Genomic DNA, 14253 nt, shown 5'->3' on the forward strand with positions numbered 1-14253 from the left:
CATACATGACTGAGGGGGTGAATGCAAAAATGCCTCGGCTCCTTGTATTCGCTTGACACGTGGAGATGGTCATTATTGAAGCGCAGAAGCCGAGGGGAACAACATCAATGGGAAGCCGGACACTGTTCGTTGCAACAGGTACTTTGGAGTATTCGGAGACGGAACCCGCCTTGCAATGCTGAAGACAGAACTGCGCGCCGGACTCATCATCATTGAAGCCTGTTTCAGGGGCTACTGAGGGAGTCCTGGATTAGGGGGTATCCGGACAGCCGGACTATATACTTTGGCCGGACTGTTGGACCGTGAAGATACAAGACTCAAGACTTCGTCCCGAGTCCGGATGGGACTCTCCTTTGCGTGGAAGACAAGCTTGGCGATCCGGATATTAGATTTTCTTCTTTGCAACCGACTTTGTGTAAACCCTAGCCCCCTCCGGTGTCTATATAAAACGGAGGGTTTTATCCATATAGGGACGATCGCAACATTCATAATCATCATAGGCTGGCTTCTAGGGTTTAGCCTCTACGATCTCGTGCTAGATCAACTCTTGTAACACCCATATCATCAATATCAATCAAGCAGGAAGTAGGGTTTTACCTCCATTGAGAGGGCCCGAACCTGGGTAAACATTGTGTCCCTTGCCTCCTGTTACCATCAGCCTTAGATGCACAGATCGGGACCCCCTACCCGAGATCCGCCGGTTTTGACATCGACAGGGGGCGCGTCGGGCACCCTCGTGGCCGCCTCGTTTGCTGCTTGACATCCACTCCAAGTCTCCTGGATTGCATTTGTTCCAAAAAGATCGCTCCTGAAGGTTTCATTCTATTTGGACTTCGTTTGATATTCCTTTTCTTCGAAACACTGAAATAGGCAAAAAAACAGCAATTCGGGCTCGGCCTCCGGTTAGTAGGTTAGTCCCAAAAAAGATACAAAAGTGTAAAGTAAAGCCCATAAACATCCAAAACAGGTAATATAATAGCATGGAACAATAAAAAATTATAGATACATTGGAGTCGTATCAAGCATCCCCAAGCTTAATTCCTGCTCGTCCTCGAGTAGGTAAATGATAAAAACAGAATTTTTGATGTGGAATGCTACCTAGCATAATTCTCAACTTAATTTTCTTTATTGTGGCATGAATGTTCAGATCCAAATGATTCAAAATAAAAGTTCATATTTACAAAAGAAATAGTAATACTTCAAGCATACTAATAAGGCAATCATGTCTTCTCAAAATAACATGGCTTTAGAAGGTTTATCCCTACAAAATCATATAGTTAGGCTATGCTTCATTTTTATCACACAAAATACTTCCATCAAGAACAACCCTGGTTTCATCCAAGCAATTGGTTCACACTTTTTAACGCGCTTCAGCTTTTTTCAAATCTCACGCAATACATGAGCGTGAGCCATGATATAGCACTATGGGTGGAATAGAATATGATGATGGAGGTTGTGTGAAGAAGACAAAATAGGAGAAAGTCTCACATTGACGAGAATAATCAACCGACTATGGAGATGCCCATCAATTGATGTCAACATGAGGAGTAGGGATTGCCATGCAACGGATGCACTAGAGCTATAAATGTATGAAATCTCAACAAAAGAAACTAGTGGGTGTGCATCCAACTTGCTTGCTCATGAAGACCTAGGGCATTTTGGGGAAGCCCATCGTTGGAATATACAAGCCAAGTTGTATAATGAAAAATTCCCACTAGTATATGAAAGTGACAACAAACGAGACTCTCTATATGAAGAACATGGTGCTACTTTGAAGCACAAGTGTGGAAAAAGAAAGTAACTTTGTCCCCGTTTTTATTTTCTTTTTTCTTTTTTTGGGCCTTTCTTTTTTTCTTTGGCCTTTCTTTTTTTTCTTGGCCTTTCTTTTTTTGGGGGGACAATGCTCTAATAATGATGATCATCACACTTTTATTTATTTACAACTAATGAATTACAAATCGATACTAGAACAAGATATGACTCTATATAAATGCCTCCGGCGGTGTACCGGGATGGGCAATGAATCAAGAGTGACATGTATGAAAAAATATGAAGGTGGCTTTTCCACAAATACGATGTCAACTACATAATCATGCAAGGCAATATGACAATGATGAAATGTGTCATGATGAACAGAATGGTGGAAAGTTGCATGGCAATATATCTCGGAATGGCTATGGAAATGCCATAATAGGTAGGTATGGTGACTGTTTTGAGGAAGATATAAGGAGGTTTATGTGTGATAGAGCGTATCGTATCATAGGGTTTGGATGCACCGGCAAAGTTTGCACCAACTCTCAAGGTGAGAAAGGGCAATGCACGGTACCAAAGAGGCTAGCAATGATGGAAAGGTAAGAGTTCGTATAATCCATGGACTCACATTAGTCATAAAGAACTCATATACTTGTTGCAAAAGTTTTATTAGCCCTCGAAGAAAAGTACTACTACGCATGCTCCTAGGGGAAGGGTTGGTAGGAGTTAACCATCGCGCGATCCCGACCTCCACTCATAAGGAAGGCAATCAAAAGAGTATCCCATGCAAAAAATTTGTTACACAACTTTTACCATACGTGCATGCTACGGGACTTGCCAACTTCAACACAAGTATTACTTAAATTCACAATTACCCAACTAGCATGACTCTAATATCACCACCTCTATATCTCAAAACAATTATCAAGCATCAAATTGATCATAGCATCCAATTCACTTCCTATGATAGTTTTTATTATATCCAACTTGGATGCTCAACATTCTAGGACCAATTTTATAACCATAGCAAATACCATGCTGTTCTAAAAGACTCTCAAAATAATATAAGTGAAGCATGAGAGATCAAAAATTTCTACAAAATTAAACCACCGCCATGCTCTAAAAGATATAAGTGAAGCACTAGAGCAAAATTATCTAGCTCAAAAGATATAAGTGAAGCTCAACAGGAAATCTCATAAGCTCCGTTAGTGCAAGAAAGAAAAACCACCACATAAGGTACTGTAATGAACTCATTCTTTATTTATATTGGTGTTAAACCTACTGTATTCCAACTCCTCTATGGTTCATATCCCCCGATACTAGCCATAGATGCATCAAAATAACCAAACAACACACGAAAAACAGAATCTGTCAAAAACAGAACAGTCTGTAGCAATCTGTAACTTATGAGTACTTCTTGAACTCTAAAAATCCTACCAAAATAGGAAGTCCTGGGCAATTTGTCTATTGATGTACTGCAACTAGAATCAACTAAAAATCACGTTTCTGTGATTTACTAATATTATTCTCGTACACGCAAAAGTTTCTATTTTTCAGCAGAATCAAATTAACTATCACCATAGGTTATCCTATAAGTTCTGCTTGGCACAAGGACTAACTAAAACATAAAACCACATCTAAACAGAGGCTATGTGAATTATTTATTGAATAGCAGCAAGTAAAAATATTGGGTTATCTCCCAACAAGCGCTTTTCTTTAAAGCCTTTTAGCTAGGCGTTGATAATCTTAATGATGCTCACATGAAAGACAAGAATAGAAGCGCAAAGAGAGCATCGTAAAACACGTGATAAACACGTCCAAGTCTAACGTACTTACTATGCATAGGCATTTTATAAGCAAACAAATTATTATAGATAGTAAAAATTAGCATATGCAAGGAAGAAGAAAGAGACAATAGCAATCTCAACATGACGAGAGGTAATTTACTAACGTGAAAATTTCTACAACCATATTTTTCTCTCTCATAATAATTACATGTAGGATCATAAAAAAATTCAACAATATAGCTATCACAAAACATATTCTCAACACGATCCACATGCATGCAAAGTTGACACTCTTCCAAGATAGTGGGATTAACATTAATTAAAGTCATGACCTCTCCAAACCCACTTTTATCAAAAATATCATAAGATTGAACATACTCTAAATATGTGGGATCTAAAGTTGACACTCTTCCAAACCCACTTTCAATATTATTTCAAACACTATTATCAATCTCATATTCATCATGGGGCTTAAATAAATTTTCAAGATCATAAGAAGAATCACCCCAATCATGATTGTTGCAACAAGTAGTAGACATAGCAAAACTAGCATCCCCAAGCTTAGGGTTTTGCATATTATTAGCAAAATTGACATCAAGAGAATTTATAGTAAAATCATTGAAATCATGCTTTTTATTCAAGGAGCCATCGTGAATCTCTTCATAAATTTCTTCATCACAATTTTCAGATACACTAATTTCAAGCAAAACTTCCTAAGGATAATCTAGTGCACAAGACTCACTAGCAATTCGTTCATCATAATTGGATCTCTTAAAAAGATTAGCAAGCGGATGAGGATCCATAGATCTTAGGTTCTCTATTTGGGAATAAATAAATAACTATTCCAACCAAACGAGCAAACGAGCGAAGTAAGACATCAAAGCAAATGAAAAGACGAACAGAAGAAGGGCGAATAAAACGGCAAGGGTGAAGTGGGGGAGAGGAAAACGAGAGGCAAATGGAAAATAATGTAATGCGAGGGAGATGAGTTTGTGATGGGTACTTGGTATGTCTTGACTTGAGCGAAGACCTCCCCGGCAACGGCACCAGAAATCCTTTTTGCTACCTATTGATCATGCGTTGGTTTTTCCCTTGAAGAGGAAAGGGTGATGCAGCAAAGTAGCGTAAGTATTTCTCTCAGTTGTTGAGAACCAAGGTATCAATCCAGTAGGAGGCTCCTCAAAAGTCCCTCATACCTACACAAACAAACAAGAACCTCACAACCAACACGATAAAGGGGTTGTCAATCCCTTCACGGGAACTTGCGAAAGTGAGATCTGATAGAGATAATAAGATAAGATAAATATTTTTGGTATTTTTATGATATAGATTGGAAAGTAAAAGATGCAAATAAAAGTAGATGGAAAACTTATATGATACAAGATAGACCCGGGGGCCATTGGTTTCACTAGTGGCTTCTCTCAAGATAGCATAAGTACGGTGGGTGAACAAATTACTGTCGAGCAATTGATAGAAAAGTGCATAGTTATGAGAGTATCTAGGCATGATCATGTATATAGGCATCACGTCCACAACAAGTAGATCGAAATGATTCTGTATCTACTACTATTACTCCACACATCAACCAACTCCTGCCTGCATCTAGAGTGTTAAGTTCATAAGAACAGAGTAACGCATTAAGAAAGATGACATGATGTAGAGGGATAAACTCATGCAATATGATATAAACCCCATCTTTTTATCGTCGATGGCAACAATACAATACGTGCCTTGCTGCCCCTGGTGTCACTGGGAAAGGACACCGCAACATTGAACCCAAAGCTAATCACTTCTCCCATTGCAAGAAAGATCAATCTAGTAGGCCAAACCAAACTGATAATTCGAAGAGACTTGCAAGGATAACTAATCACACATAAAATAATTCAGAGGAGATTCAAATATTTCTCATAGATAAACTTGATCATAAACCCACAATTCATCGGATCTCGACATACAAACCGCAAAAAGAGTAACATCGAATAGATCTCCAAGAAGATCAAGGAGAACTTTGTATTGAGATTCAAAGAGAGAGAACAAGCCATCTAGCTAATAACGATGGACCTGAAGGTCTGTGGTAAACTACTCACAACTCATCGGAGAGGCCTTGGAGATGATGTAGAGGCCCTCCATGGTCGATTCCCCCTCCGGCGGAGCACCGGCGAAGGCTCCAAGACGGGATCTCGCGGATACAGAAGGTTGCGGCGGTGGAATTAGGTTTTCATGGTGCACCTGGATGTTTTCAGGGTATGTGGATATATATAGGAGGAAGAAGTATGTTGGTTGACCCACGAGGGGCCCATGAGGGTGGGGGGCGTGCCTACCCCCTTAGGGCACGCCGGGCACCCTCGTGACCGCCTCGTTTGCTGCTTGACATCCACTCCAAGTCTCCCGGATTGCATTTGTTCCAAAAAGATCGCTCCCAAAGGTTTCATTCCGTTTGGACTCCGTTTGATTTTCCTTTTCTTCGAAACTTTGAAATAGGCAAAAAACATCAATTCAGACCGGGCCTCCGGTTAGTAGGTTAGTCCCAAATGATATAAAAGTGTAAAGTAAAGCCCATAAACATCCAAAACGGGTAATATAATAGCATGGAACAATCAAAAATTATAGATACGTTGGAGACGTATCACTGGACATACATGAGGCCGAGCTCTCCTTCGAGCCGCCACCAAGCCCCGCCGACATCTCCAACGGTGACAACCTCTAGGTACAGCTAACACCGCAGGGGCACGCTTACGCTGACCATGGATCACAGGTGAACTAGGGCGGAGCTGCCACCGAGACTCTCAGGACGGTGGATCCCCCACGGGAGCACAGAGGGCATTGGGATCAACACGGGGGAAGCCCAGCGGCAGGGCCGTCCTTGCACTGCGAGGAGCAGGGCCCTGCCTGGAGGTAGGTTCCCCGCCGGGGAAGGCTTCGGCGAGCCCTTCTCCCCGGTGGAGGCCCTGCGGTTGCCGAGGACGCCGCTAGCGTCCCCCTAGCCCCTTGGTCTTGTCCTGGTTTCCGGTCTCCCCAACGGTGGTCAGGGGCGGTGCACGGTGGGGTCCTCGTAGGGCGACATGAAGCAAGGCTACGACCTGTGAAGGTCTCCGCTCATGACACTCTCACGTAATAATGAGTGGGGCTGTACACGCCCTCGAGTCTCCTGAGTGCCGCCCTGGGGCCTCACGGGGGCTCCCGCCCACGTCCTAGTGGAAGCACCATGCTCCGCGCTGGTCGTCGACTCTATCCCCAATGACTATGTCCAGCCAGTGGAAGCAGTTAGCTCCGCGCTGGTGAGAAGACTTGAAGACTGGTTAGACGCCGGACGCAGCCATTTGCTTTTGCCTCCTTTCCGTACTTGCTCATTGACTTCGTGAAGCAGTTTGATTTTCGTGCGTTTATAAAAATAGGGGGAGTTTTCTCGTCTTGTGTCGCTCTCTTGCCTTCAGTTCTTGCGTTCTTTCTGGAGTTCGTGACTGTTGCCCTGCCCTCAAGTGCCTCGCGAGCGGGGGCTGGGTACGGTACGCGCGCTGGTGTCAATCGCTCCCCCTGGGGGGCTCGAGGGTGCGGCCACCCCGTGCGCCCACCTCGCCACGGTTTGGCAGTTGGTTCCTCACGAGGCACTCTATGACAGGCCAGCAGGCCCCTCGGGAGGCATAGAACCTCGCGAGCCTGCGGCAGGCTCGCCTCAGGAGAAGGAGCGCCGCCGCGACACCAGGCCTCACTCGAGATCCATGAAACCAAAGATAAGTCATAAACAACTACCTTGCTTAACGGCCCACAGCCCTGCGGGGCCGTGCTCCGAGTGCTACCTCAAAAGCATTTCAGTGTTTCGTACATCATAAGGCTTATCAAAATGCTCTCACGAGGATGCGTTCAAGTTTTTGTCATACAAGTCAAGGAAAAAAAGAAACACGGGCTTAGTTGGGTGCGCCTTCCTCGTCACCTCCGTCCGCGCTTCTTGTGTCATGGCGGTCGTCCTCCTCATCATCGCTACCCGCGTCGTCTTCTCCGGCCACAATCACGACCATGTCATCCTCCGGAGCAAATTCCTCTACCAAGGCATCCACATGGTCGTCCACCCAACCGGTCAGGTTGTCCTGAACAACCAAAGGCATGGGGGCTAGCACAACGTCAAAGTCGAAGTGAGGGTCACGATTGAGGAGGTGGCTGAAGACACGCGAGAAAACGCGCCCTAGAAGACCCCGACTCCTCTCCGCTACAAGCTCGCGAGACCTTGCAGCCCGAGCCTCCAGGCGGGTCATGATGTCAGTGAAGAAGTTGAGGTGGCTGGCATAGTCGTTCTCGTGCGGATGAGGAGCGTTCTCGTCACAGATGGGGCCCATGGCGGAATTAGCTCTTAGTTTGAGGCCCTGAAGCATCGAGGCGTGCTCGAGCTACAGCCTCTGGCGGTGATTCGATTCGCCCGCGGTCCTCTCCACCAGGGATGCGGTGTCCTTGATCTGCTGCTGAAGGGAAGATAGCTCGACTCGGCGCATCCTTGATCTGCTGCCAAGGCAGATTCAGAAGAAATCAGGGCTTCTCAAGCAACGCTCTCACGCTGCTCCACAGACTGCAGCTTAGCCTTCAGGGTAGAGGTCCTACCTTCAAGCTCGGCCTTGAGCAGCTCCAGATCCAGGTGGTGCCCCTCAGCAAAGTCAGCATGCGCCTTTGATACGTCTCCAACGTATCTACTTTTCCAAACACTTTTTTCCTTGTTTTGGACTCTAACTTGCATGATTTGAATGAAACTAACCCGGACTGACGCTGTTTTCAGCAGAACTGCTATGATGTTGTTTCATGTGTAGAAAAAAAAGTTCTCGGAATGCCCTGAAAATCCTCGGAGACACTTTTTGGAAAATATAAAAAATATTGGAGAAGGAATCAAGACCACGGGGCCCACACCCTGTCCACGAGGGTGGGGGGCGCCCCCCCCCCCTGAGCGCGCCCCCTGTCTCATGGGCCCCCTGAGGCTCCGCCGACCTCAACTCCAACTCCATATATTCCGTCTCGCGGAGAAAAAAATCAGGGGGAAAGTTTCATCGCGTTTTACGATGCGAAGCCGCCGCCAAGCCCTAATCTCTCTTGGGAGGTCTGATCTGGAGTCCGTTCGGGGCTCCGGAGAGGGGGATTCGTTGTCGTCGTCATCATCAACCATCCTCCATCACCAATTTCATGATGCTCACCGCCATGCGTGAGTAATTCCATCATAGGCTTGCTGGACGATGATGGGTTGGATGAGATTTATCATGTAATCAAGTTAGTTTTGTTAGGGTTTGATCCCTAGTATCCAATATGTTCTGAGATTGATGTTGCTATGACTTTGCTATGCTTAATGCTTGTCACTAGGGCCCAAGTGCCATGATTTCATATCTGAACCTATTATGTTTTCATGAATAGATGTGTATTCTTGATCCTATCTTGCAAGTCTATAGTCACCTATTATGTGTTATGATCCGACAACCCCTAAGTGACAACAATCGGGATACTTCTCGGTGATGACCATAGTTTGAGTAGTTCATCTATTCACTATGTGCTAATGCTTTGTTCTGGTTCTCTATTAAAAGAGGCCTTAATATCCCTTATTTTCCGCTAGGACCCCGCTGAGGGAGTCCTGGATAAGGGGGTATCTGGACAGCCGGACTATATACATCGTCCGGACTATAGAAGCGTCAAGATACAAGACTCAAGACTTCGGCTCATGTCCGGATGGGACTCTCCTTTGCGTGGAAGACAAGCTTGGCGATCCGGATATTATGTTTCCTTCCTTGTAAACCGACTCCATGTAAACCCTAGCTCTCCGGTGTCTATATAAACCGGAGAGCATGGTCCTTAGAAGGCCGATCACAATTACAATCATACCATCATAGGCTAGCTCTTAGGGTTTAGACTCTACGATCTCGTGGTAGATCTACTCTTGTATTCCACATATCTTCAATATTAATCAAGCAGGAAGTAGGGTTTTACCTCCATCGAGAGGGCCCGAACCTGGGTAAACATTGTGTCCCTTGCTTCCTGTTACCATCAACCTAAGACGCACAGATCGGGACTCCCTACCCGAGATCCGCCGGTTTTGACACCGACATTGGTGCTTTCATTGAGAGTTCCTCTGTGTCGTCGCTTCAAGGCTTGATGGCATCCTCAATCGTCAACAACATGGTCCAGGGTGAGACTTTTCTCCCTGGACAAATCTTTGTGTTCGGTGGCTTCACACTGCGGGCCAATTCTCTTGGCCAGTTGGAGCAAATCGACAGCTTCGCCCCTGGCCACCAGATCTGGCTCGGAAACTTGAACTACACAGCAGATGTCCGCGGAGACTTGATCTTCGGTGGATTCGAGCCTGCGCCAGGAGCGCCGGACAGCCACGACGAGCACGGCCTAGACCTACTGTCGGACAGTGCCCGGGACATCATCCCCAAAGCGGCCTTGGATCTAAATCCAGGACAGGTTGCGATTGCCTATGGATGGAGGGCTGGACCCCACTCCGCAGGCTGCACACTTATCGGCGGTGGAGCCAAACACGGGTCCCACCTCTGTGGAGGCCTATAACCCCGGACCCCCGGACTCATATCCGGCTGTTGGTCTTGTTCCGCTCACTCTCGAGCCAGCTGAGCCAGGTTGGGCTCCGGTAATGGAGTTTACCTCTGCGGACATCTTTCAGCACTCGCCCTTTGGCGACATGCTGAACTCATTGAAGTCTCTCTCTTTGTCAGGAGACTCTGGGCCGAACTATGTCCGGCTGGAGTGGGAAGCAGGCGACGAAGGAATTCGCTGCCCACCCACCACCCACTTTGTCGCCACGATCGATGATTTAACCGACGTGCCCGACTTTGCCTTTGAAGACATCGACAGTATGGATGACGATGCAGGAGACATACAGGAGCCACCGCTCACAGGGCGATGGACAGCCACCTCTTCAAACGATATATACATGGTGGACACTCCGAAAGAAACCAACAGTGACGAGGCAGTGGAGGACAACCTCTCGGGAGGAAAAGCAAAACATGGGCGTCTCCGACGCCACTCCAAGCCCCGCCACATCAATACCGGTCCCAGAGATGATCCGAATAATATCGAAGAGGAATACAGTCCTCATCAGCCGACCGTCAAGCAGGCCGTACATGTCACTGTGGGATACTTGGAGAGGAACAACTATACACCCCCCTCCGAAGACGAGGTAAGCCTTGCCAATGACGAATTCGGCGTGCCTGAAGACCCAGTGTAACAAGTTCGCTTTAGGCGACGACTCATAGCCACTTCAAAGAGTCTGCAAAGGAAGCAAGATCAGCCTAAGGCTGAACAGGATTTGCTAATAGAACGGTGGACCAAGATCCTGGCCACCAAGAAGTACGGACTTGACCGGCCTAACAAAGGGCACATGCGGCACAACCGGCTACCTCAACCTAAGCAGGAAAATCAAAGACACACAACCCGACGTCCGCACACCTGTACGGTCCAAACCAGCAAGAAGGATACACGAAGAAGCAGCCTCAAGCCACGGCGCAACGGTCATAAATGGCAAATCAGGGAAGCTGGTATTAAGTTCAACAAATCCCAGTCCGGTCAATGGACAAGGAACAACTCAAGCCTATTCGGCCCAAGCCACAAACTCGATCAGTCGTGCGAAATTCACGGTACTCCCAAAAGAACGGCAAAACATACTAATAGAGAATGTTGGATATCCAAAGTAAAGCAACTGGGCGTGTGCCGGAAACATTGAGGGGAGGCGCTCAATCAAAAGCCCCCCCCCCTAGCACAACAGTACGGCCGATCGCCCCCCACCATACAAACCACAACAATTCAATTGCATACCCCCAGACCAAACAGTCCAGGGGCTCCTCAAACAATAAAAGCCCGCCCAAGCGGGCGTACAAATAAACACCTTCTACAAGGTGCCAGGCACAAAGGCCAGGATCATTGGCCCACCGCCCTAACGGTTGTTTTTAGATAACCAAATAAGGTCGCGCCACCGGCGCATTCCCCCTATACGGTATCACACCGTATGCTAACAAGATGAACCACGTTGGCTAGATTCCACGTGGTAAATCATCAGGCCAGCACCGGTAATACGCTCACACCTGCGTGCAGAGCCAAACCCCGCCCTCAGAAGCGGGGATCATACAGCTGCAAGAGTAGCAAGTCGCGCATGCCTGTCAATATTTTGATATGACAACCAACTATCCGGACACCAACTGAGGAGTCCGGGCTGCTTCTCGAATGGCGGCTGGGGTCACCAGGGTCCGATCAGGAACCTTTGGACCAACCACAGGAGGACGTTCGGCGCCCTCCGCTCACTTACCTTCACAAACTAACACTTATGTAGAACAGGTTTGGCGGCGTGAAGTCGGCCCGGACACACAAGGACAGGACAATGCAGGTAGACGACAGTTCGGATTCACTTTGAATCCATTCACAGCCCCCTCCAATCCGGCCACCACAGGTTCCACCAGAAAACCATCTCTTTTTTTATAATCATAAATCGCATTCATGTGCATGGACATATCATATTACTGCAATGCGTAGACTTAACTAAAACATGCACCGGTCATCGTTTATCATTGACGCCTCTTCGCCATAAAAGTGGCAGCCACGGTTCATGTTACGTCCGGTTATGCCAGGGGATCCACAGTACGGCAATAAAGTCCGACCACCTTCTCGGTCGCTCGGCACCCCGAACTTATAGCACTATATGCATCAGCTCCGAATCATGTCTTGGGTCATTGGTTGGGTTTGCCCGGCTCCCATGTTTTGGTACCTTACGTTCCGTTCCGTCGGCTAAGGTAGCAATGGGAGAACTATTGCGATTGTGTCCCGGATCTGCCGGACGAGCACCTTAGTAGAGAAAGCCGAAAACCGATGTCATGATGCGGTGAGAGCTGGTCAGCTGTTCGAGAGGTTGCAAAATCCTTAAAGTTTCATTCCGCATAATGTCACTATAAAATGCAGATTGTGACGGATCGGTCTACCGATCAAGCACCAATAGAGCCGCTAGTCCGGCCTTCCGGACAATAGGGGCTGCACTGACCATACTTGTATTTCTATGGCTAAGTGAGAGTAGTAAAGCCCTATAGTCCGATTGCCTGGTTCGTGGTGAGAAATGCCTCCTTATAAGGACCCAACAATGGGACAAAGAGTGTTCATAAATACCCCGAATACCCCCGTACTTCTCTCATGGGGGCTGAAGCCGATGACTGGCCAACTCTCAGAATTTATATACAATAAACAGCCGCAAAGGAAGAACACATGTTCAAACCAAATAGGCAACATATAGTAAAAGTGCCATTATCCGATATTACAAATGATGGTAAAAATGCCCTCAGGGTAGAGGTCTTTGGTGCACTTGTCTGCCGCCAGGCGGGCACCCTTCATTACACCTTCATAATACAGTTCGGGCTTGCGATGCTCCTTACCCTCTGGTGGCCCCTCAGTTATCAGCTTTTCGGCGTCAAGCTTCCCCGAATGCACTTTCGCATGGGCAAGTGCCATTCGCGCACCTTCTATACAGACCGATCGCTTGATAATACCAAGCCGAGGATAGGCGCCCACAATCCTCTTGACGAGTCCGAAGAAACTGCTGGGAATTGGCTCTGTAGGCCACAGCCGGATGACCAAGTCCTTCATGGCTAGTTCGGTCGCCTAGTGCAGTTCGACCAGCTGCTTCAGCTGATCGATAAAAGGCACGGCATAGTTCGACGCTAGATACTGCGACCAGAAGTTCCTCCCCACAGACTCCCTCTCCTCGGACCGGTAAAATTGGGCCGCATCTGATATGCTACGAGGCAGATCCCCAAACGCCCCTGCAAAATCAAGAATTCAGCTTGCCTCTTAGAGTTCTCCATATTATAACATCATCACGTCCATAGATACAACATGCCTTACCAGCCGCAACTTTCCGGGCCTCTTGAATGTCCCGTACAGCACCCCGGGCTTCTTCCCGAGCATCTTCCGCGGCTTGGAGAGCTTGGGCGAGTTCGGATTCTTTCCCTACTAAACTCTGCTCCAAGATCTCGCTTTTCGTCACATCATCCTGAAGTTCCAGCTCAGCTATGACGACCCTGGCCTCGTGTTTTTCATGCAGAGCCTGTTCGGCGGCAGCCTTCTCTTGGACATCAACCGCCGCTTTCTTCAGTGCCTAATATTCGACACTCGCTCCTAGGGCGCATAACATAAATACTTTTAAAATAGGCACACTTATTGATTTGTGCCCAACGCAAGACAATGTCCAAACATACCTTGCCTCTCCTCCAATTGCTTCTTCACACGGCCAAGTTCTTCTTTGACCCTTCTCAGGCTTTCTTTCAGCTCGGACACTTCCGCATCATGAGCGGCCGTCCTCTCCATGGACGCCTGTTTTCAAAAACATGGGTATACAACATTAAAAAATTCCCATTACAACTGAGGATTTGATCCCCTGCTCGGCTTTCTTTTTCCGGACAGTGTATCAGGGGCTAATTCTTTAAAGGTTCCTTAGAAACCATACCTCAAAGGCCTTTATAAGGCCAAGACAGGACTCATTCAGCCCACTTTCGGCAGCCTGAATCTTTCCAACCACCGCACCCATAAGGGCCCGATGTTCATCAATGACGGACGCGTTCCTTAACGCTGTCAAGAGACCACCTGACAGCTCGGCATATACTGAGGTGGCCGGCGGAGTAGGCAAACCTCCCTCCATGGAGGATGGCCGCTGGCCCGATCCTGGAGCCTTAGGAGCCTCCAGAACTTTATCCGG

Source organism: Triticum dicoccoides, chromosome 2B (genome assembly GCF_002162155.2).
Source record: "Triticum dicoccoides isolate Atlit2015 ecotype Zavitan chromosome 2B, WEW_v2.0, whole genome shotgun sequence".
NCBI classification, from domain to species: Eukaryota; Viridiplantae; Streptophyta; class Magnoliopsida; order Poales; family Poaceae; genus Triticum; species Triticum dicoccoides.